This window comes from Taudactylus pleione, unplaced genomic scaffold, assembly GCF_031769625.1.
Source record: "Taudactylus pleione unplaced genomic scaffold, aTauple2 ptg000820l, whole genome shotgun sequence".
In the NCBI taxonomy this organism is placed as follows: Eukaryota; Metazoa; Chordata; class Amphibia; order Anura; family Myobatrachidae; genus Taudactylus; species Taudactylus pleione.
This window is the reverse complement of record NW_028285222.1, coordinates 3029707-3056120: the sequence shown is the minus strand read 5'-3', so window position 1 is coordinate 3056120 and position 26414 is coordinate 3029707.

The following is a 26414-nucleotide window of genomic DNA, read 5'->3' as shown; positions in this document are numbered from 1 at the left end:
GTATGTATCCGTCTACCTTACTGTACACACACACACATCACACACTGTATATATGCCACTACCTCACTATACACTGACACACATCACACACTGTATGTATCCCACTACCTCACTGTACACTGACACACATCACACACTGTATGTATCCCACTACCTCACTGTACACTGACACACATCACACACTGTATATATCCCACTACCTCACTATGCACTGACACACATCACACACTGTATGTATCCCTCTACCTCACTATACACTGACACATCACACACTGTATGTATCCCTCTATCTCACTGTACACTGACACACATCACACACTGTATATGTATCCCACTAGCTCACTATACACTGACACATCACACACTGTATGTATCCCACTACCTCACTATACACTGAGGGCCTGATTCAGACCCGGATGCAAGTGGTCGTTTGCTCGTTCGGCGTACGAGCGAAAAAATGTAAAATCAAGCGCTTGCTCGTATGTTTGCTCGCAGCTATTCTTCCGCCCCATAGTCTGCCAACCCCTCCTCTAGCTAGTGAACGTTCAAAATAGTGACCGTCCGTCTCCTCTTTGGTTGCAGGGAACGCTCGCACAAGTCAGTTCCGGAAGTGGCCCTGTCAGTTTTCGATTGCCTGCTATTTCATTCAGCAAACATACTTGAATCGATTAATGGCAATCACTATATTAATTACCTTAATTGGTATTCACATGTTTGCAATCCTTTTTTTTTTTTCATTGTCAATAAACTTATTATTGTTAGTGTGTGTCATTGCTTCCGCAGAATACGTATGGTTGGACCAAGGGGATGGTTGTTCAAAATTAAAGTTTGTTTGAATGCTACTATTGTTTTGCGTTTTTTATATGCAGATTTTTCATCTTTTTTATTAATATTTAAATTAGCTTACGCATTTCACTGCATCAAGCCTATCATAACTCACATTATATTTGTGAGGGTGTAGGTCACATGACTCATACAATAACCAATAGAATGCTTTCTGTTAATTTACAAAGTACATTAGCCAATCAAATTTTTTCTAGGACCTTTATTAAAACTGTTTTGTGTAAAAAAAATCATTGCCATCATGAGAGCCGCAGCTTTTTGTTGCCGCGAACTCCTGGTCCTCACTGATGTGATGGACCGGAGAATAACGGAGCATCCGGCCCCCAACACTAACCTCCGCAAGCGGCTTGCCTATGCGGAGGTGCGGCACCGCCTGCGTACGATCGCCTACCGCCGAAATATCGGCCAACTTGAAAGAAGGTGGTCCGATCTCAGGCGCAGATCCCCACGCCTGTTGGCCAATTTGCGTCAGCAAATACAGGAAAGTAAATGTTTTTTTTTTTTTATTTAAAATGTAAGCATACCTGCGTGTGCATGTTTCCCGTATAGCCCTGTTTCTTTATTTTGGACATACCTGCATGTGCATGTTTACCGTATAGGCCTGTTTTTTTATTTTGGACATACCTGCGTGTGCATGTTTACCGTATAGGCCTGTTTCTTTATTTTGGACATACCTGCGTGTACATGTTTAACGTATAGCCCTGTTTTTTTGGTTTTTTTTGGTGTGTAAATTTTGGAATAAAAATATTAAATATGTAATGATATAAATTTTTCGACATCATTTAGGGGCTGAGCGCAGACTACAACGTCTCCAACGTTACCGACGTCGGGCTCATCCCCTATCCCCCACTCCCACCCAAACATCCTCTTCCCCAAATTCCCCCTCCACCCCAGACCTGGCAGACCGTGATGCCCCTCCCTCTCCTCACATTCCCATCCCTCCAACTTCACCCTCCCCTCCACCCCCCCTCTCTTTTCCTCCCCTCTACCCCCCCTCTCTTTTCCTCACCCTCAACTTCCTCCCAAATCACCCCTCCTCCATCCGTGCAGCACTGGCCCACCTCTGAGGAGGACGATTTCGGGGCTCCTGGCCCAGTCAGCATTATGACCAGTATGTTTCCCTTTTAAACTATGGTTGCTTTTGCATTTTTTTGTTTATTTTGTCCTTTTGCCTGTGCAGTTCAAAATTGTAAAGTATTTCTAATGTTTTGGATATATATCTTTGTGAAACAATGTCTAGGATGTTTTCCCCTTACACATATGACACATGTCCAAACACTCATACTTGTGTCTTTCTTGTTTACAATACCAACGAATGTAGTATTTTTGCGTAGTTGTCCCTATTTTTTGTAGAATTTTGATGTAAATTTTTTTTTTTTTTATACAATCTTTGCGTTTGGCATTACTTTTGTGTTGCAGATGTTTTTTTCTCATTTTTTTGTATAGTCTGACTTTTAAGTTGTTTGGTAACATATAAATTAAGGTGTCATTTTAGTAATCCCCACATTTTTTAAACCCACAGAGGACCAGAGGCGGAACGAACAAATGTATGCAGGCTTGCAGAGTTTGAGGATCCATGTAGTAGGCATGCTAGTGGTCTTGGATCATCTGTTGGCGCTCCTGCGCCACTAATTTTTTTTTCTCCAAAAAAAGTTACAAAAAATAAAATATATTTTGATTTATTTAAGTCTCATTCCTTGTCTGTAAATCTTAGATTGTTGAACCTTACATAAGTTGACTATTTTAGCATGAGTTTTTAAGTAATGTAAATTACATTGTAGAAAGCTCAAGTAAGTATGTAAGCTGGCACATTAAACACCTAACAATACCAATAGGTTTGTAGAATTAACTGCAAAAATATTTTTTTCTTTTTTGTGGGTAATGTAAAAATGAAAACAAACCTGCTTAGGCCTAGATTAGAAAACATACTGATTCACCATAATACCTTTGGTGTTTGTTTTTAGCCACAAAGCAGGGTAAAAAACTTTACAATTTAACACATTACAGGATTAGCCATTAAGCAAGTTTGCCTTTTTTGGACCAGGTTACACTTGCTTGTAATTTACCAAGGAAATGTTTGTTTAACGTTAAAAATAAATTTAATGCACACAAATAATAAACACAAAGTGAATTGTCACAATTCACTCACAAAAATCCAATCAACACCAAAAAGCCCAAAATAACAACAACAATCAAGAACTGTTTGAAGAAGTAGCATGCCAACATGAATCCACAAATGAGGTGAAGAAATCATTGTTCCAGAAGTTATATCCAATGTGTCCACATGAAGTAATTTTTTAGGATCAGGTAGTATGCATTGTTTTTTAAGGTAATTCTATGGAATAAAAGAAAAAACAAATAAAAATTTAAATTGTACATTAAAATAATACATGTCAACATTGTGTCAATTAAATTAATTTGAGGAAATAATTACCTAAAAAATCTGGAAGCAATGTCATCGCGTATGGCCCCCCCACATACTGACCTCCGACCAACCTCGGGGGGGCCATCCTCAGGCAAGGCATCCTCTGGCTGCATTGGGACACCACTCCTTATGGCGATGTTGTGAAATATCCCACACAGGACCACAATTTTCGAAACCATATCCGGCAAATGCATGAGCTCGCCACCAGAGTGGTGGAGGCATCTGAATCTGCCTTTTAAAAGGCCGATACAGCACTCCACCACCTGCCTGGTGGCTGTAAGTGTGGAATTATACTGACTTTGTGGCCCTGGTGTGGGAACCAAAGAAAGAGTGAGCAGCCAGGGCGTGCAAGGGTAACCACTGTCTCCTGTGAAAATATTACATCAGGACCATTGGGTACCAAGCTTTGCATTGTTTTCAATAGAAAGTGTCAACTTACCCAGAAGCCATGCATCACCAGCTTGTAGGTTGTTTAATTTGTGCCAAAGCCCTGATTGCCAGATGACGAAGAAAAAATGTGCACTGCCTGGGAATTTGGCATTCAGGGACAGGATCTGGAGGGAGGCATCACATACCACCATTACATTCAGTGAATGAAAGTGCTTTCGGTTCTGACATATTGCCTCCAGACTTGCTGGAGGCTGAAGTGGTATGTGAGTACCATCAACAACCCCTATGATGTGTGGGAAGGCAGCAATTTGGTAAAAATTAGCCTTCACCACACTAAGGGAACCCATATCCAATGGCATTTTAATAAAATGATGGAGGTGTTTAAAAAGTGCATCCATCACTGCCCTCAGGATCCTTGAAAAGGAGGATTGGGAAATTCCTGCCACTATTCCCACGGTGGTTTGAAAGGATCCTGAGGCACAAAAATGTAACACCGACATTAATTGCGTAATTGGTGGTATTGCTGTAGGACTGTCAATTTACCGTTCAAGATCACTCTCTATTAATGAGAGAGTGTCTATGATGATTTGTGGTGGAAGATGGTAGCGCCTAAACACCTCATCATCTGGCATTCCAAAAAGGGTGACAGGTGTTCTATATATCTGGGGCCTTGCACACCTACGAGGCCTACACCTGGGACGAAGTTGAGGTTGGTCGGGTTCTGGAACCATGGCCAATATAATACGACCAACATCAACCTGAAATGGTAAGCCAGGTAGTTATTGTTTTAGACAAATGTGTAAAGAAAAATATACTTATCTTTTCAAAGAAATCCAAAGATGCTTACAGGCCTGGGACGTGTCATGTGCTGAACAACCTACATTTCAAAGTAGAAAATATATTTAAGATTAATTTAATAAACTATGATTGTAAACAAAGTTCTTGGGGGAAAAATAGAGAAGGGAGGACACATTAGTTCTGAAAATATTACGCAACATTTAGTGGTAAGACATGATTTTACACTGAAGAATTCAAAACACATTAGTTGGCTAAATAGTATGCTACTTTTACCGTTAAATGACACATTAGTTCGCAAAATAGTACGCTACTTTTACCGTTAAATCAAGACACATTAGTTCGCAAAATAGTACGCTACTTTTACCGTTAAATAAGGACACATTAGTTCGCAAAATAGTACGTTAATTGTACAGTTAAATCAAGACACATTAGTTCGCAAAATAGTACACTACTTTTACAGTTCAAAAAGGACACATTAGTTCGCTAAATAGTACGTTAATTTTACATTTAAAACCACTCAAACATTAGTTCGCAAAATAGTACGCTACATTTAGTGGTAAGACATGATTGTTCCCAGAAAATAAACAACATTACTTAGCAAAACATATGCTAAGAGCAACACATCGAATTTGTAAATTCATGAAACCAAAAACACTTACCAAAAACAGACAAATATCCCAAAGTTCAAAAACATCACTGGGGCAATGCCAAAATAACTGTAAAAAAGAAAAATATTACAAACATTTGTAAACTATTTACTATTATTTTTTATGGTGGTTTTTTAAAATACTTACTAAAAAATTCAAAGAAAAATAGCCAAACAATAAAAAAAAAAGCGAACGGAAAAGAAAGAAGTAAGAAAAAAAACCAAAAGATCCCACTAACAAATTGCTCCTTCTACTCAAAAATCAGCCAACAATCCACTCCAACACAAAAGCTCCATCAATCATAACATGCCACCTCGACTTGAGTCACACCAAGCCATAAATAGTCTTTATTTTCCCGCTCAAATTAAGGACCGACAATAGGAGCGCACAATCAATGATGCGGCCAAATAATGCTGACGCATGTATAAAAACGTCACTGAAAACCCAAATCGGTCTGCTCTAGTGAGACCTGAAAGTCCAAAATGACTACAGAGCAGCAAAGCACTGGCCAAGAGGCGCCAGGTAAGTATTTGTCTTTTTTGGGCTAAAGGATTATGTTGAACAATAATTTTGGGAACACTTTACATTATAAATTTTATTTCCATTTTAAAAAAAGGTGTTGAGGATGTCATGGAAGAGGCTGCTGGGCCTAGTAAGCCAACTAAACAACCAAAAAAAAAAGACAGCCACAATTCACAAGAAAGGAGATGGAGGTTTTGGTACAAATGTGCAATGACAACCTGCCACAGGCAGCAAGGAATATGGGTGCAAGCCAGAAATGGAAAATGTGGGATGACATAGCCAGTGCTGTCAATAAGGTGGGTGAGTTTGAACGTTCAACCCAGGAGGTCAAACGCCGGTATGTAAAAACTACATTTTAGTAAAAAGTGTTTACAGGTCCAAATACTGCAGGAATAATGCCAACTTTTTAACCCATAGATGGAGCGACTTCAAATATCGGCTTAAGCAAAAACTGTCTGACAGGGCTAGGCATGCAGGGGGGACAGGTGGGGGTCCCACCCCTGTGTCACTGGAGCTCACCGATTTGGAGGAGATGGCCCAGGGGTGTGTGCAGGATGAGGAGGTGTTTGGCGTGTCGAACATGGATATCGACATGACAGACTTTGCGGCTCCTCATGTTGCCTCAGGTAAATGTAGTAATGTTAATAACTCAGAAATGTGTTTGGGACAATATCTAGATTATAATGTTACTCTTTTCTCTTTTTTCTCACAGAGACACAGGGGGATGAGTCTGCTCCAGAGGGGAGCTTTGGCCGCAGAATTTCTGCTGGTTCTGCAGGGGAGGAAGCAGTAGATCTGGCTGGGGACCCTGTGGCAGACAGTCCAGGGCATTCCCCCTCGCAGGCAGTGGCCCTCCTCACTGAGCTCAATATTAAAATGGATCAGCACACTGAGATTCTGGTGAGGCTGGATGCCAGTCTGATACGGGTGGCGGAGGCCTTGGAGCAAAGTGCTGCAGCCAACGTGACCATTGCTAAGGCCCTGGCGGAAAATACTGGGGCCAACGTCCGTATTGCAAATGCCCTGGAGCAGCTCGTTCGCCAGCAGATGTTGGAGCCGGCCTCCCTTCCTGCCGGAACATCAGGATCCTCCACTTCTGGCACAACAACAGCCATCCCTCCAAATGTGCCTAGCCCAATGCCTAGTCCAGAGGCCCCAACATCTGCCTCTGGCCAGGCTAGCCGAAGGACCTCCCGGACCCGTTCAGGCTCCCTCCCTACCCCGGCCAAACGGGCCAAAAGGCGATGACAGCACTGGCTAATTTTCCCACATTCCTTATCTGTGTTTGCCCCGTATTCCTTAATGGCCAAAACCTCCCTCTCCTTTCTTGTGAATTGTTTTTACATTTTGTTTGTTTGTGGTTTAAAAATGCCACTTTTTTTGTTTGTGCGTTTCTAAAAACATTTGTTATCCATATTTTAAAAACATTTGTTATCCATATTTTATTTTTGAAAATACTCAAAAAATAAAAATTGTGTAAAAAAATAAAAAAAAATTGAAAATCTGAACAATTCTATTGTTAATTTATTCTAAAACTGGTTAAAAGGTAATCGGACAAACAAAATTACAAACAATACAACGGAAATGTAAACATTATTTAAAAAAAAAAAACCAAGGGTTAAAAACCATTTAAGAGTTTTAATTAACACTTAACAAAAAACAAAAGGACGCTTGTTTTCTTGGCCCCTAAAAAAAGCAGAAAAATACCAAACATGCCTACAATATTGTTGGCCGAAAAAAAGTATTAAACTAATTTAGGAAAAACACGCAAATTTAAAATACATTTGTAAACGAATTGATTGTATAACCCAGAAATTAGTAGCTGAGTAGTTCACCTGCGTACGTTTTTTTGCTAATAAAAAAAGGCTATTTGCTAAACACCTTACAAGCATTTTTGCAATTCAAAACAGATTGTTTTTGTGTCCTCAATTGATAAATCGGAATACTATCGATGAGCCACGGGAAGGACGAAGAGACCATCGTCATTGCGGTAGAGTATACCAGACCACAAGCTGAGCGAGCAGTTTGAATGGGAAGTGGATCAGACAGTGACGTATCACTTTTTCCGTTCACATTGGCCGTTCACATCAGATAATTAATACGCCCAAAAAACGCCTCGCCACGCTTGCGTTTTCCCATCTCCACCCCCGTCACCGCCCCAAAACGGACAGTTCTGTCAATCACATTTGACATGTCACTTCCTGTTCGCTATTCGACGAACGACTGAAAAAATGATCGCAATCAGCCGTACGCACATGCGCACTGTTACACCGACGCATGCGTGGTTTTACAACATCGGACGGCTACGAGCGTACGGCCGCTTACGAGCGGCTCTGAATGAGGGCCTAAATTCCATCATAAATGATTTCCCCGATACCAAAAAGGAACTAGCCAAATGTCAAAGATTTTTGAGGAATTTGGGTAGTTCTCATGAGCCAACTAATAAAGATTGGCGTGTAGTGTTAAGGGCCTGTCTACCACGCAATACCGACGTGACAAAATTTATCACGGATTGTGTATTGGATGGTGATGTTCCCTTAACAGATCAAGTAAACCAAGGTAACATTTCCCGCATTGTAACTCAATTGGGTATATATTTTCCGGTAGTAGTTAACTGGAACAAAATTTTTACCATAAAGCAAAAGGAGAGTGAATCTGCAGAAGATTATTGTGACCGGGCTCTGCAGGCTATCACCCAGTACACTGGGTTAGAAGATATTAAAGATAGCACTCACCACAGGGGAATGATAGTCACAGTACTCATGGACGGTCTTAAAGAGAACTTAAAGACCCGGGTTCAGACCTCACAACCTGGCTGGAGGGGAGTCACAATAGATACACTCATAGAATCTGCCATAGAACATGATAAAAACATCTCAAAGAAGAGAGAGATCCAGAGCGAAAAACTAATGGCTGTCAGTATCCAAGCTCTGGAAGGAATGACGGTAACATCACAGCCAACAGACACACTTGCATCTACACACACACTTACACCTGAACAGTTATGGTATATGCCCTCACTAATCCCACGCAACAGCAAACAGCTCTATTCCACTAACCCTACACAACCACAGGTCCCACCCTACACAACCACAGGTCCCATACTACTCACAAACTTCATACCCCCCACAATACCCTTATCCTCCATATCCGTACCCATATCCATCACCTTTTCCCCCTGCTCAAACCTTACAACAACCCGTATCTTCATACTATCCACGAACATGTTTTATCCCAGAGAGAGTTGCGCACGAGGTGCGGGATATGTTGGACACTCCCCAAAGGATAATGTATCACTACAAGTTTAAATGAAAATCCATCTTAGGTAGATCAAATGTTGTCCCAAATTCCAGATTCCCTTTGGACTAAGGATGGATAGGACACTGGATTAATGGCAAACGTAAGCCCTGTAATGGTAAATTTAAAAAGCGGTAGGCAAGCTCCAAAAATTCCCCAATACCCACTAAAACAGGAGGTAGAATTAGGGTTTTTTTCCAATAATTGAGCGATTATTGCAACAGGGAATTTTAGTTCGTACAGCTAGTGTAGCCAACAGTCCCATCTTCCCGGTGAAGAAGAGTGGTGGGAGGGGTTATAGGCTGGTACAAGACCTTAGAGGTGTTAATAAGGTAGTAGAGAGCCAATTCCCAGTAGTGCCAAATCCAGCTGTCATCCTGATGCAGATCCCACCAAATGCAACCCATTTCACTGTCATTGACCTCTGTTCTGCTTTCTTCTCTGTGCCTCTCCACCCTGACTGTCAGTATTTATTTGCATTTACATACAAAGGTGTACAATACACATGGACACGGTTGCCCCAAGGTTTCATAGACAGCCCCAGTATCTTCTCTCAGGCCTTGCACGACTGTTTACAATCTTTTCAACCTGCCAATGGATCTGTTCTAATTCAATATGTGGACGATTTATTGCTATGTTCTGATTCGTTTATGTCATGTTTGAATGATACTAAACTTTTGTTTACTTCATCTCTCGCATACAGGACACAAGGGGGCTAAGGACAAACTACAGCTGTGCCAATCCAGAGTAAAATATTTGGGACACTGCCTAACTCAGGGGTTACGACATCTCACAAATTATAGAATCCAGGCCATACAGAACATGACACTGCCGCAGAATCAACAGCAAATTTGTACCTTCTTGGGAATGTGTGGATACTGTAGAATGTGGATCCCAGGTTTTTCTATTTTGGCCTTGCCTTTACAGGAATTAGTCTTTTCCTCAAAGCCCAATCGTGTCATACACACAGAGGAATCAGAGCAGGCTTTCCTTAATCTTAAGGATAGTCTGACAAAAGCACCTGCATTGGGAATACCTGATTATGAAAAACCTTTCGATTTGTATTGTACGGAAACCGATGGTTGTGCTGAAGGTGTCCTCACACAAAAACATGGTGATGCCAGTAGGCCCATAGCATACTACAGTGCCCAATTGGACACTGTGGCAAGATCACTCCCCACCTGTTTGAGAAGTGTAGCAGCTACCGCTCTATTGGTGAGTAAAAGTGAGGACGTAGTATTGGGTCATGATATGATTGTCTACACTCCCCACGCTGTATTTACTCTGCTGAACTCTGCTCAAACCAGACACGTCTCTTCGGCTAGGTTTACCAAATGGGAACTAGCTCTAATCGCACCTGCAAACATCATTGTTAAACGTTGCAGCACGTTGAACCCAGCAACGTATTTACCATATGTACAACATGATGTACAAAGGGTGGAAGGAGGCGAGTTGCTGGCGGGAGGTGAGTTCAGCAGACATAATGATGCACACGATTGTATGGAATATCTGAATCAGACCTTTACTGCTAGACTTGACATACATGACACACCTTTAGAGAATGTAGATGTGACTTTTTACACGGATGGGAGTTGTCATAGACAAACAGACACAGGTGAATTATGTACAGGTTATGCTGTTGTAAATGACACAGACATCATAGAAGCTAAACCTCTTGGTCCTCCTCACTCAGCCCAGGTGGCAGAGTTAGTAGCACTAACTAGAGCGTGTGAACTGGCAGCAGGCAAGTCTGCTAACATTTACACTGACTCGAGGTAGGCGTTCGGGGTGGTGCACGATTTCGAGGCTCTATGGCGTCTGAAAAATTTTATGACAGCAGCAGGCACACCAGTTGCACATTCCCGACACATAAAACATCTTTTAGAAGCAATCCAACTGCCCAAAGCGGTGGCAGTAATTAAGTGTAAAGCCCATACATGTGAGGATGATCCAGTGTCACTGGGCAACAACAGAGCTGATGAAGCTGCAAAATGGGCAGCAGGGTTAAAAATGTTTTCTCCAACTGAAAAAATTATGTCTTTTCAAACAATTGATATGCTGAAGTTAATTGAGATGCAAAATTTGTGTTCAATCCAGGAAAAGTCCATCTGGAAGTCTTAGGGATGTGGGTAAGAGTCCTCCGGGCTCTGGAGGGACGGACAAGGTAAACCAGTAGCCCCCAAGGCATATTACCCCAGCCTGGCTGAGGCAGCACACAGTCTGACTCATCTGGGAAAGCAAATGTGCAAATTGGTAAGAGCATACTGGTGTGCACCAGGTTTTTCTTCACAAGCAGAAAAGAGAGCAATGTCCTGTCTGACCAGCTTGAGGAAGAACATAGGGAAAGCGATCCCTACCGAACCGTCCCACATTCCACCGACTGATGGACCTTTCCAGGTGATACAAATTGATTTCATCCAATTACCACCCTGCAGGAATAGTATGTATTGGTGTGCACTGACGTATTTTCTAATTGGGTTGAGGCCTACCCAGCGGCCACTAATACTGCTGCATTTACTGCCAAGAAAATAGTTCAGGAATTTGTATGCAGATACGGTATCCCTAAAATCATAGAGAGTGACAGGGATACTCATTTCACAGGTGATGTTTTTCAAAATATGTGTAAGCTGATGGGTATTAATAGCCGACTTCACACCCCCTACCGACCGCAATCCAGTGCCAAGGTAGAGAGGATGAACGGGACTATTAAAAATAAGTTGAGTAAAATCATGGCAGAGACTGGACTAGGATGGCCAGAAGCATTACCGTTGGTCCTGCATAGTATAAGGACCACTCCCAGACCCCCTCTAAATCTGTCACCCTTTGAAATACTGATTGGTAGACAACCTCATTTGATTATAAGCCCACAGGAAGACTTAAAAGGTAACAATGAGGTAACTGTAAGGTATCTTATATCAATGAGTAAGCAGTTAAAACAGCAACAGCAGAAACTGAAATTGTTGTCCCATGATATGCCTGAAACTAACTGTCATGATGTTGAACCAGGAGAATATGTTATGATCAGAAATTTCTTGTGTTCAGGTTGTTTGACTGATCGGTGGGAAGGTCTGTACCAGGTGCTGCTGACAAGTACTACATCTTTGAAGGTGGCTGAGAGAGATACCTGGGTCCATTCCACTCACTGCAAAAAGGTCAATCAACCGGTGGAGACCAGGCTGATAGCGTGGACCTGTCGATCGCGAGCTTGTTCCGGGAGGATTGAAAAGGTCGTAGTGAGATACCTTAACTAAAAGAAATTAGCAGGTCTTGTTGTGGCAATGGATGGGCCTGCTGTGTTCATTTTCATATTCTCTTTTAGAGTGTTCACCATCCTGGTCAGTTCTGGGATATCCGGTTTCTGTGACGGGGGACCGATTGAGGAGATGGGAGCTGATGGCAGTGCTGATGGAGTGGAATCAGGAGGAGTGCTATGCCAATCAGGGGACTGTCTGACCAATCTTAGTACTGTTATTGTTAAGAGAACTGTTATTACGGATACTCGGGGACGGTGTGGAAGTTTATCGTCTGAAGATTCCTGTATTTGTGAGCTTTGTGGGTCCCTAGTTAATGAGAGCTGTATTCAACGGTGCCAGCCTAAATATAACCCATACTGGGGTGGGTATCCTTTAGAGGATTATCATAGCATGGTAGGCAAAGTATTAAATCAAACTGATTGCTGGGTGTGTTCACATGTGCCACAGGGACAGCATAATGTAGGGTAGGCCATTTCAGCTGAAATTTTAGAATTGCAAAAAGGGAAAACATTGGATGGAAAATTCCTCTCATCCAAACCACCTCATTTTAAGCTCCATCAATTCCAAGTAGATAGATCACTTTTGTGTTTGAACATAATCAACCCCAATAAACCCGGGAGTTGGGAAGTGACAGGGAATAATCAGACGATGACCTTTTCACAGAGAGCTGATAATGAGTCCGTAAATCATGATCTGTTATGTTCAATTAAATATAGTGGGAAACATTTTAGGTACCGGTATACATTGAGTTCCACCAAAGAAATTATTGGTAAGGTACCAGATGGTTATTGTACTAAAATAATACAACCAGAAACTTGCATATACCAGATGGAAGAGCCTGAGATAGGATTGTTTGGAAGGGAAATGTGTTTTATGATGCATACCATTCCTTATGTTCTCCCCGATAATGTTTATTTTATATGTGGAAGAAAGGCGTATAAGTGGCTCTCCCCGAGTTCCGAAGGTTTGTGTTACCTGGGAAGAGTAGTCCCAGAAGTTATGACCCTCACACATGTTGAAAAGCTTGGTATCCATAAAAAGACACCATCACCATACCTTCACATGCAATATGAACACAGAGACAAACGAAATATGATACCTGGTGACGTGCATAAAGCCACTCAGTTAATTAGTGAGACAACTGGCTTCCAAGCTTTAGTTGCACTGGATCCCATCAGGATCGGTCGGGGTACATTAAATTTTAGATATATTCAGGAACTTGCTAAATTGATAGATAATATCACCGAGATGTATGATGACACATTCAGGTATACAGGGAGAGAATTGCAAGCATACAATAAAGAACTGGTGCAACACAGACTAGTGTTAAATTATTTAACTGCTGTTACTGGAGGGTACTGTGTAACTTTGGCCACCCAATTTGGAGTAAAATGTTGCACCTATGTCACCAATGATACCAGCGACCCCAAGGAGGTGATAGACCGGAAGATGGATGAAATTCTGCAGCTAAAATGGGAGTTTCGTAAGAACCATAATGCTTCAGTGGCTGAAGTAGGGGAGAAGATAGAAGGATGGGTTTCATGGCTGAACCCAGTGAAATGGTTCTCAGGTCTAGGAGAATGGGTCCAGGAAGTAATCGTCAGCATAGGCAAATTCTTGATCCTTATACTGATTGTCATCATAATAATTGGCATATGTTTCCGGTGTGTTCCTAATGTGTTGAAGTGTGGAAAATGTAAAGATAAAGTAAAACGAAAGAACAAAATTATGATGGTGGTCATGTTAAATTTGTAAATGTTAAATTTGTAAAAAAACCTTTTAATATATTCCTTCCTATAAACCTCTAAGATTCACCTGCCTAGAACCTCTAAGACAAAACCCTGCCTAAAAACCTCTAAGACAAAACCCTGCATATACCTTCTAAAACCACAAGATGTCGCTATTTTGATTATACCATTAATGAAATACTGAGACAGTTGAATAGCGTTCCAAAGCGCTAAAGATTATTATTCAGGTAAAAGTACAGATGTTACAACGCTATGATCTAATAATGAGCGCAAATAAATAGTACAAACATTAGGTCATAAGGTACAGTTAAAATACATGAAACGGTTATTAAAGATCAAAATGCAATGAGAGATATATCAATGTCTGCTGAGAGCACACGTTCAAGATGGCTGGTGATGGAGTGTGTGTGTGTGAGGGGGGGGGTTGGGAATGTTTCCTGCCCTATTGTCCAAACCGCATGGTCTACAAACTCCATTATGAAGCTACCTCATTGAAATCTCCCATAACGCCATAGTTAATTAAATATGCACGCTGGATATCATATGCCAACACATCAGGCAAACACTGCACCATTTAATATTCCAACATGTAGCACACAAGCTGATTCCAATATACAACAATACCATCCTACTACAGACCTCATCCAGTAGTCACTAGACCGTGGGGAGGGGGAAGGGCCGAAGCACATGTTTTTCCTTTGTTTGCAAGCCTCATGATCCCTAGGCAAACTCCATCCTGCACCAAGCTGCAACTCCGTAAATCATCCATCAATGACTACAACAAAGACAATATACCTATCTGACCCACACAACACCACAACTGGGCAGAATCACAATTTCCCTTGTTCACCCCACATGGAGGCAAGCCATCTCCAACAAACCGCAGACAACATACCCATCTGACTCACACAACACCACACTATGATCACATTCATGAGTATACAACACACACAAAGCCCATCTCTCCCAAGCAGAGATACCGTTCAAGCACACGGCAAGGCCCAAACACAGAACACATGGCAAGGCCCAAACACAGAACACATGGCAAGGCCCAAACACAGAACACACCAGAGGATCTCAATCAACCAGCATCAATCATTCACAAATATCACAACAATTCCACAATCAATCCCTTTCCTGCATGCTGACAACAGACCACTGTACCCTACAGTGCAGATGAAAAGCACAGACCAGACAACACATCATCCACTGCATGCCAACACAGACCCATGAATATCCTTAGAAAACTACAAACCACACACCATGCTAAGCTAATAACAGATTAACACCAAAAAGCCACAGACACCCAAATAGGCTAAATATTGCACAATTTATACTTAGCTACAACCCAGGGGAACTGAGATCCATTTTCCGTTGTCTTGTGAGAGAGGAAACCTCTCTCTCCTCCAAAAAATCTGCCAGTGTGTGTGTGTGTGCCGGCCTTTGTGTCCTCAGAATGCCATACTCCTCCCCCCACCTGTGAAACTCCTATCCCAACAGTGTGATACAAATGCTAAACAGGTCACTTCAAATGGACACAGATCAGCCTCCAAAAGCTTGTTGTCTCCTTATTCCCCCCTGCATGCATAACTAAACTGCTAACATTTTACAAGGTACATTTTGGTGTTTTAACTCTCTACGGTCCATAAGTTGAGAATGCATGTTGCGATCTTCATATTGATGTCACCGGAGCGCTGTGGAAACAAAGTCGATCAGTACGGTTCCACACACAATCCAATTGTCATTTACTAAGCCATAGTTACAGAACAAACATTCATTTCTTTATATACTGACATTGCGTTTAAACCAAGTAATAATTATCCTTTTTGCGTTACGGGACCATTGCTTTTAAATGTATGTATGCGGGGAAAACAGCACTGAATTGCATTGTGCGTCTGATTGCAAACAGATTCTGTCTTCGCCAATTATCCGGTTTTGACAGTCAGTAATGACAATATGAATACCGAGGTAAATATAGAACTGCATTACAACCCTGAACTAGGAAATACCATCATTTAATGTATTGTATTTAGACATGCATAGAATGTATTATTGAAATGTTATTTTTAAAACACCTCAGATAATGTAAAGTCTCAAATTTCCTTTCAAGACTACCTTTATAGGATTGATGCATCCCCACATCACCCCCATGATCTTCCAAGATCCGCGGTGTGCGTATAATAGTAGTTTTATGTCCCCACTCAGAGATACATTATTGATAGATTAAGAACCACCTTGTGCCATCCCATAATAACACTAAATAATATATAAATGTAAGCCTAAATTAAATTTTTAAATCAGATTGTGATAGCATATTGTTCGCTATCAATGGGTGGACTGTCGAAGCTGGATTATTGGCTGAGACAAGATCAGCTTAAAATTAGATTGTAAAAAGACGCCATCTTGCGACTGGCCGCAAGACGCCATTTTAGAAAATGAGATTGCAAGACACCATTTTGCGAATGGCCGCCCAAGCGCCATTTTAGGTAAACTCACACTTAAGTACATATGGCGATATCACTATTAGCATCATGCGACTGCATCTTTCGCCATTTCTCATTCACACATAAATACGCATAATTGCGCTGTTAACTAGTCGCATTTTAGCGAATGCATAAGATCCTGTGTGAAAACGCTGTTTATTAGCTTCATGTGCATGCATCTGCCCCAAGTTAACTAGCGTCTTTATATCAAACCCCAAATACTTACACATTACATATTCACATAAAAGGTTTCATAAACTTTAAAGTATAAGATTCAAGTATGTTCTTTTATTATAATTGCTGTGAAATAAAGGTTATTTGGTAGCTAAGGTCTAATACATGATAAGCAAGTCATGTTTGATATTATACTGATCTGCACTCTTTCAACAGCATTCCGGTATTGTCGGTGTGAAGATCGCAACAAGCATTCTCAACTTATGAACCGAAGAGATTTAAAGCAGCAAAATGTATTCTTGTGAATGTTTGCATGGGCGGGAAACCAGAGACCACCAGTTGTTAGAGGCTGGACTGTGCCTATTTGAATCAACCTGTTAAATACCTTGTAACATATGCACTCTCCTTTAGGACCAATGGTATTAGCAACAAACTTCTCTATTGTGTTGTCTGTTTCTGTGAGGGTATAAATGTGTGTTGTGACCCCAGTCTGGAGTCGTCTTGCTGAATGCTGATTGACGGAGGTTTCTTGCTGATGCCGATATCTGTTCCAGAGCACATGCGTATGTATACTGTACTTGGGTCTGTATAATTCTTTGTGCTAAATTGTACTTAGATCATAGCGTGTAACTGACTGTACTTTTACTTGAATATTACTTTGTGCTTTGGAACCACAGGTTCAAGGTCTGGAGTCTTTATTTACTGTATGACTGCGTACGCAAAATAGCGTCATTGTTACAAGTCCAGTCCAGGACTTGTCTCCTGCCAGTATTCCTCCTGCTCCTGACCATGCTTCTAGGTTGCCGGTTGCTAGGAGACCCAGACGTCAGAGGATTTCACATGTTTCCTCCTAGTGTTGCCTGATTGGCAGCTGATCCTATTTGAACTTCCTGGACTGTCGCCGCCCTGTCGGCTATAGAGTTTTCATGTGGAACTTTTGGTTATGCAACCTGCTCTCTGTGTATCCAGACTTCCAGCTATATTTTCTACATGCTGCGTGTATTCTGCTCACCGGCTTTAAAGTGACCCAAGTACCCTGGGTCCAAGCAATGCTGTCTCCAGGGCCCTCAGGCCATACAGCTATCCTGCTCCTATACCACATTTCAAGTAACGCTGTCTGCAGGCCCCTCCAGGCCATATAGCTATCCTGCTTCTATACCACGGTTCAAGCATCGCTGTCTACAGAGCCACCAGGCCATACAGCTATCCTGCTTCTATACCACGGTTCAAGCATCGCTGTCTACAGAACCTCCAGGTCATAAAGCTATCCTGCTTCTATACCACAGTTCAAGCATCGCTGTCTACAGAGCCCTGCAGGCTATACAGCTATCCTGCTTCTATACCACGGTTCAAGCATCGCTGTCTACAGAGCCTCCAGGCCATACAGCTATTCTGCTTCTATACCACGGTTCAAGTATTGCTGTCTGCTGAGCCCTCCAGGACATAGAGCAATCCTGTTTCTACAACAGGTTTCAAGCATCGTTGTCTACTAGGCCCTCCAGGCCATACAGCAATCCTGCTTCAACACCACGTTTCAAGCATCTCTGTCTACTAGGCCCTCCAGGCCATACAGCAATCCTGCTTCATCACCACGTTTCAAGCATCACTGTCTCCAGGGCCCTCCAGGCCATACAGCAATCCTGCTTCATCACCACGTTTCAAGCATCACTGTCTACTAGGCCATCCAGCAATCCTGCTTCTACACCATGTTTCAAGCATCGCTGTCAACTAGGCCTCCTGGTCATTTAACAACTTTAGTTTGGACTGTAAGTCTACAGTATATTCTATTGACTGTCCTATTGTTTCAGCTCCTTATTACATCATGGACATGTTGTGTTTGTACTGGCCCTCCTGGTCCACCATATCATTTATTAAGTAAACTGCCATTATTCTAATATTCTGCTTGTGACTGTTCTTCTATGTGCCACGTATCTCCAATACCTACATCTCGGTCCTAGCAATTGCTAGAGGATCGTAACATTATAGCCGACCAAATCTTTGGACTACGATGGAGCATACACAGAACCCAGCACAAATTCTGGCAGCTCAAATTCAGACTCTTACTCAAAAAGTTAATGAACTCTCACTTAAAGTTGAAGATGTCCGTACCTCCTCGTTACAAGCTGCACTTAAGGAGCCCAAAATGAACTTGCCTGATCGTTTTGCTGGGGACAGAAACTTGTTTGTGAATTTCCGTGAGAGTTGTAAACTTTATTTCCGCATGCGTCCAGTCTCTTATGGTTCTGAGACACAAAGAGTTGGACTTATTATTTCCCTGCTTCAGGGTGATTCGCAAACATGGGCATTTGGACTGCCTTCCTCGCATGTTGCCCTTCAGACTGTGGATGCCTTTTTCCTTCAGCTGGGCCTGTTGTTTGAAGACCCAGATAAGGTATCACTTGCAGAATCCAAGCTTCGCTCTCTTAAACAGGGACAAAAAGCTGCAGAGGATTATTGTTCTGAATTTCGTAGATGGGCAGTGGAATCAGGCTGGAATGATTCGGCTTTGCGTAACCAGTTTCGGATTGGTCTTTCTGGAGAAATAAAGGACATTCTTGTGCAACATTCCCCGGCAAAAACTCTGGATGACTTCATGCAGACGGTTATACGTATTGACTGTCGTTTACGTGAAAGATGGAGAGAGCAGCAGTTGCCTACTATGTCCCCCCGATCTTCTTTGTTACCTCCTTCACTGGATCACGAGGAGCCTATGCAAATGGTAGCTTCTCGTCTGTCTCCAGGAGAAAGGCGTAGAAGACGTTCACAAGGTCTCTGTTTGTACTGTGGAGACAAGGCTCATTCCATAAAAGACTGTCATTTGATATTTGTTAAAAGACAGGGTCTAAGTGTACAGAAGGGATTACACTTAGGTTTAGCCTCAATTTCCTCGAAGAATTCAGTACTTGTTCCTGCATCCATTAATTCAGCTAATAAAGAGTTCAAGACACAGGCTTTTTTGGATAGTGGAGCAGCAGCTAATTTTATGGACTATGCGTTCTTTCAGAAGTTAAAGATTCCTGCAGTTCCATTAGAGCAAGAAGTTTCCATTTGTGGCCTGGATGGAGGATTAATCCCTAAAAGAACTCTTAAGGTTAAGACACCTTTTATTCGGCTTTCTGTGGGTGTTTCACATATAGAACTCATTTAATTTTTTCTTATGCATAGTCCTTTGGTTCCAATTGTTTTGGGCCTTCCGTGGTTAAGATTACACAATCCTTCCATTGACTGGTTCTCTGGGGAGATTATTAAGTGGAGTCCTGAATGTCAGTCCTCATGCCTTTCACTCCCTGTGCAGATGCTACAGTGTCCTGAAGTTTCGTCCGCTTGTAGCGTTCCTCCTCAATATATGGATTTTGCTGATGTGTTTTCTAAACAAAAAGCTAATGCATTGCCTCCACATCGAACATATGATTGCGCCATCAATCTTGTTTCGGGTTCTTAAGATGTTAAAGCTGACGCTCTCTCCAGAAGTTTCTTCTCTGACCAACAAGTCTCCGTTTCTGAAGAACCCATCATTCCTAAAGATTTCATTCATTTTGCCTTAACCCGGACTCTGGCTGAGACACTTCAGAGATACCAATCTGAAGCTCCATTGAATGTTCCTGCTCATCTTCTTTTTGTTCCTGAGAGACTTAGGAAAACTGTCCTTTTGGATTTTCATTCTAAAAAAGCCTTTGGTCATCCAGGCATTACTAAGACTATGGACATTCTCTACTGTTCTGTCTGGTGGCCATCCTTAGCCAAAGATGTCCGTGAGTTTGTGTTAGCATGTGAAGTCTGTGCCCGTAATAAGACTCCTCGGACAGCTCCTCCTGGTCTTCTTCTTCCGTTGTCTACACCTAAGAGTATTGCTGACAGGCATCGAAGACCATGTTTTTTGAAAAAGGGAGATTTGGTCTGGCTTTCTACTAAGAATATCAAGCTGCGCCAACCTACTCATAAATTGGGACCTAGATTCATCGGGCCTTTTCGCATCATTGCTCAAGTGAATCCCGTCGCTTTCAAGTTGCAACTACCCAATTCTTTATGTATTAAGAACACTTTTCATTGCTCTCTCCTCAAACCATTTTTTTCTTCCACGAGATTTGGAAGTAAGCCTAGTTCTAAACCTGGTCCAGTGACTGTCCATGGTCAACAGGAATTTGTTGTTGAAAGAATTCTGGACTCCAAGTTCTCCAGAGGTAAATTACAGTTTTTGGTTCATTGGAGTGGTTACGGCCCAGAGGAACGTTCCTGGGTTTCGGAAGATGCACTCCATGCTCCCAGACTGAAAAGACTTTTCTTTCAGACGTTTCCTGATAAACCTGGATCTGGGGGTTCTTCAACCCTGCGTCAAGGGGGGGGGTACTGTTGCAAGTCCAGTCCAGGACTTGTCTCCTGCCAGTATTCCTCCTGCTCCTGACCATGCTTCTAGGTTGCCGGTTGCTAGGAGACCCAGACGTCAGAGGATTTCACATGTTTCCTCCTAGTGTTGCCTGACTGGCAGCTGATCCTATTTGAATTTCCTAGACTGTCGCCGCCCTGTCGGCTATAGAGTGTTCATGTGGAACTTTTGGTTATGCAAGCTGCTCTCTGTGCATCCAGACTTCCATCTATATTTTCTACATGCTGCGTGTATTCTGCTCACCGGCTTTTAAGTGACCCAAGTACCCTGGATCCAAGCAACGCTGTCTCCAGGGCCCTCCAGGCCATAGAGCTATCCTGCTCCTATACCATATTTCAAGTAATGCTGTCTGCAGGCCCCTCCAGGCCATACAGCTATCCTGCTTCTATACCACGGTTCAAGCATCGCTGTCTACAGATCCTCCGGGCCATACAGCTATTCTGCTTCTATACCACGGTTTAAGCATCGCTGTCTACAGAGCCTCCATGTCATACAGCTATCCTGCTTCTATACCACGGTTCAAGCATCGCTGTCTACTAAGCCCTCCAGGCCATACAGCTATCCTGTTTCTATACCACGGTTCAAGCATCACTGTCTACAGAGCCCTGCAGGCTATACAGCTGTCCTGCTTCTATACCATGGTTCAAGCATCGCTGTCTACAGAGCCTCCAGGCCATACAGCTATTCTGCTTCTATACCACGATTCAAGCATCGCTGTCTACTAAGCCCTCCAGGCCATACAGCTATCCTGCTTCTATACCACGGTTCAAGCATCGCTGTCTACAGAGCCCTGCAGGATATACAGCTATCCTGCTTCTATACCACGGTTCAAACATCGCTGTCTACAGAGCCTCCAGGCCATACAGCTATTCTGCTTCTATACCACGGTTCAAGCATCGCTGTCTCCAGGGCCCTCCAGGCCATACAGCAATCCTGCTTCATCACCACATTTCAAGCATCACTGTCTACTAGGCCCTCCAGCAATCCTGCTTCTACACCACGTTTCAAGCATCGCTGTCAACTAGGCCTCCTGGCCATTTAACAACTTTAGTTTGGACTGTAAGTCTACAGTATATTCTATTGACTGTCCTATTGTTTCAGCTCCTTATTACATCATGGACATGTTGTGTTTGTACTGGCCCTCCTGGTCCACCATATCATTTATTAAGTAAACTGCCATTATTCTAATATTCTGCTTGTGACTGTTCTTCTATGTGCCACGTATCTCCAATACCTACATCTCGGTCCTAGCAATTGCTAGAGGATCGTAACAGTCATCCTTAGAGGTTTATAGGCAGGATATTAGAAGGTATAGGCAGGATATTAGAAGGTATAGGCAGGAGTGTATAGAGGTTCTAATTCAGTATCGTTATTATGTAGACATAACCCCAAAATTGATTGGGACTCTATGCAAATACTGTCCTGGGGTGAAGATTGCCGTACCTTCTGTTTACCCCATGTCACACCAGTAAAAAAAATACAAATGTCTGATAATTCGCAAATTCCTTGTCAGTATGTTTTGTTTAGTGATGTGTTCTGTAAGGCTGGAGCAGATTCTTTACCTCCACACCGGGACTGGGACTGTCCTATTTAACTGATGCCGGGAAAGACTCCTCCTAGGGGTCACACATATCCTCTATCCCTGCCTGAATCTAAAGCCATGTCTGAATATATTCGGGAGAATCTAGAAAAAGTTTCATCAGACCTTCCACTTCACCAGCTGGTGCAGGATTCTATTTTGTGGCCAAGAAAGATCTTTACTCTCTGCCTCTTATTACGGAACTATTGTACAGAGTCAAGGGGGCTACAGTATTTACAAAACTGGACTTGAGAGGGGCATACAACCTCATCAGGATTCGTTCAGGGAACGAATGGAAGACCGCGTTCTATACCAGGGATGGACATTTTGAATATCTGGTGATGCCTTTTGGCTTATGCAATGCCGTCTTCCAGGGATTCGTGAATGAGATCTTCAGAGACTTGCTTTACTCCTCAGTCGTAGTGTATCTTGATGATATTTTGATCTTCTCTACTTCACTCGAGAAACATCAAGGCCACGTAAAAGAAGTTTTATCCCGTTTGTGAAAGAATCAGTTATACTATAAGCTTGAAATATGCATCTTCGAGGTGCCTTCTATCCCTTTCCTAGGTTACATCATCTCAGGATCTGGATTGGAGATGGACCCAAAGTAAATACAGGCCATTCTCGATTGGTCCTGACCTATTTCCCTAAAGGCAGTTCAGAGGTTCCTAGGGTTTTCCAACTATTATAGGTGATTTATTAAGGGCTTTTCCACCTTGGTGGCATCAATATCTGCATTGACCCGGAAAGGAACTACTCCCTCTCAGTGGCAGCTTTCATCACTGCTCCCATTATAAAACAACCCAATTTAGAGAACCCTTTTTTGCTAGAGGTGGACGCCTTTTCCAAAGCAATAGGAGCGGTACTTTCTCAGAGATTGGAGGATAACAAAATAAATCCCTGTGGGTATTATTCTAAGAAATTTTCGTCTGCAGAAAAGAACTACCCTATTAATGAGCAGGAATTGTTAGCAGTTAAGCTTGCTTTTGAAGAGTGGCGATATTTACTTGAAGGCGCCAAGTACCCCATCACTGTGTACACTGATCACAAGAATTTACTCTTTTTGAAAAATATTCAATGCATCAGTCCTCGCCTAGCCCAATGGGCAATTTTCTTCTCCCATTTTGAATTCAATCTAACCTTTCGCCCAGGATCACAGAATTTAAAAGCTGATGCACTGTCACGATCTTTCTCTTCCGAGAGTTCTGCCGGAGATCTTGTAGTAGCACCTGTCCTAAAATCCAAAGTATTTGCCACTACCAATATCCAGCTACCTCCAGGGAAGATCTATGTAGTTCCAGACCTAAGGAAGCAACTTCTAACCTGGGCACATTCATCACGATTTTCCGGTCATGCCGGCACCCGAAAAACCCTAGAATTCCTTCAACGATCCTATTGGTGGCCTACCATGAGCACCAAAGTCTCAGAATTCGTTGCCTCTTGCATCCAGTGTGCCCAACACAAGACTTCTCGACAAGCACCAGCGGGAGAGCTCAGACCCCTTTCCATCCCAACTCGTCCTTGGTCCCACTTGTCCATGGATTTTGTGACTGACCTGCCCATCTCAAAAGACTACACGACCATTTGGGTAGTGATAGACCATTTCTCAATGATGGTACATTATATACCTCTCAAGAAATTGCCTTCTGCCCCTGAATTGGCTCAACTCTTCATTTCCCATATTTTTCGTCTACACGGATTACCAACTGAAATTGTGTCTGACCGCGGAGAAAAAGTTTGTGGCAAAGTTTTGGAGAGCCTTATGTTCAGCCCTGCAGGTCAAGTTAAAATTCTCCACAGCTTATCATCCCCAAACTAATGGGAGCACAGAGAGAGTGAACCAGGACCTTGAGACGTTTTTGAGGATCTACATGTCTTCCTCTCAAGACAATTGGGCAGATCCTTACCATGGGCAGAGTTTGCACATAACAGCTCATATCACTCTTCTACTGGACAAACTCCGTTCCTCGCGGTCTATGGCTACCATCCCAGAGTTCCCAATTCTGCCAGCCTTTGATGTACCAGCAGTGACTACTTCTTTATGGAACTTTTCTCAATTTGGTACCGGATTCGTTCTTCACTGTTGAAAACATCCCATCGATATAAATTAGCGGCGGATAGGAAGAGAAAAGGTGCTCCTAGCATGAAAGCAGGGGATCAGGTATGGCTCTCCACCCATAACCTACGTTTAAGGGTTCCCTCCATGAAGTTTGCCCCCCGCTTCATTGGCCCACTTACCATAACGGAAGTAATTAATTCTGTAGCTTACAAGCTAAGGCTACCTACTTACCTCAAGGTTCCAATGTCTCCTTACTCAAGTCACTTGTTCTTAACCAATTCTTACAATTCCAGACTGAGAGATGGGTGGAGTTCGAGGTTAAGCAGGTCTTGGATTCTCGATTGCGTTATGGACAACTTCAGTACCTGTTGGACTGGAAGGGCTATGGCCCAGATGGAAGATGTTGGGTGAAAGAAAGAGATGTCAACGCACCCCGTCTCATTAAAATTTTTTATTCCGAAACCCCAGAGAAACCCAAGAGGTGCCCAGAGTCACCCATAAAGGAGGGGGTACGGTCACGATCAGGGCTGTGTGTGCTCGGGGGCAGCGGACCTTACCTTTCCGGATGTTATGGCGGGGTCCCGCTGGTGGAGGTGCGGGCACTTGGAGATCTGCGCTGCATGCCAGGGGGTTCCGGAGACATACTGTCCTGAATACTTGTGGTGAGTATGGGTCAGGTTTGGCAGTGCTGCAGCGTGACATGGGGGCTGCCATCTTGGATTTCAGCATGTGACACATTCCAGCCAATCCAGGCAGAGCATTCCGGGCGTCCTAGCAACCAATCCTGCACTTCCTCCGGGTATTTAAGGGCTGATCTGCAGTCCTTTCATTGCCAGTGCAATGTTATTCCCATCTCTTGCTGGGTGCTAGTTCTCTGTGCTCCTTTGCTGTGTTTCCAGTCCAGTTTGCCATTACAACTCTGCTTCAGGGTTGCCTACCCTCCCGATTCGGGCGGGAGCCTCCCGATAAATGGGTGCAGCTTCCGCCCCCCCAGAAAGGCAGGCAAGCCTCCCGCCTGCCGCTGATCCCCCGACCCCCCCTCCGAATTACCTGATAAACCCCCGCGATTCGCGTCATTTTGGCCCCGCCCCTGCTTCGCAATGCCTTTTTTTCCTGCATTGTGTAGTGGGGGCGGGGCTAAAATGACGCGATCACGTGGCCACGCCCCCTGTCACACCCGCAAACCCACCTCACCTCGTTTGGACCCACCCCCTTTTGCCGACCATGCCCCCTGTTCTGCCGATCTGGCTGCTCCCTCCCGAAAGGAGCAGCCAGATTGTCAGCAAGTATGCTCTGCTTGCTTCAGGATCCAACTACCACTGATTACCGCCGTGTGCAGCAGTGCTTCTCCTGGCTCTTGCTCCCAGTTGGGATCCCTGCTAAAATCCACGACATCAACGTCCCCTCCGGCTATCCAGTTACCTACAGTCGGTACCCACGTGCCTTTCTGGGTAAACGGCCATCTGAGACGTTCACTATCTTTATTGGGCCACTCATGAGCAGTACTCCTCTCAAGCCAGCGTCCTTCCAGTATCAGAAGACTGTTCTTAAACCCACTCCTGATTCCATTCCGGGTTCAAGTCCACAACCATCCGTGACACCTAGAATATCAACAGGGAAAGCAATAGGTCCCGCACAGGACTTAAGATAATAGTATATTAATTAGAAACCAACGATAATGAAAATACTGTATCCCTCTTTAGGAATCATATATAATATAGTTGGTGGTGCACCCGGAGTCAGTGTCTACATATAGTAAACCAAAAGAAGAAAATAGGAAAGACTCTTTGTTGGGGCACTCTTATACA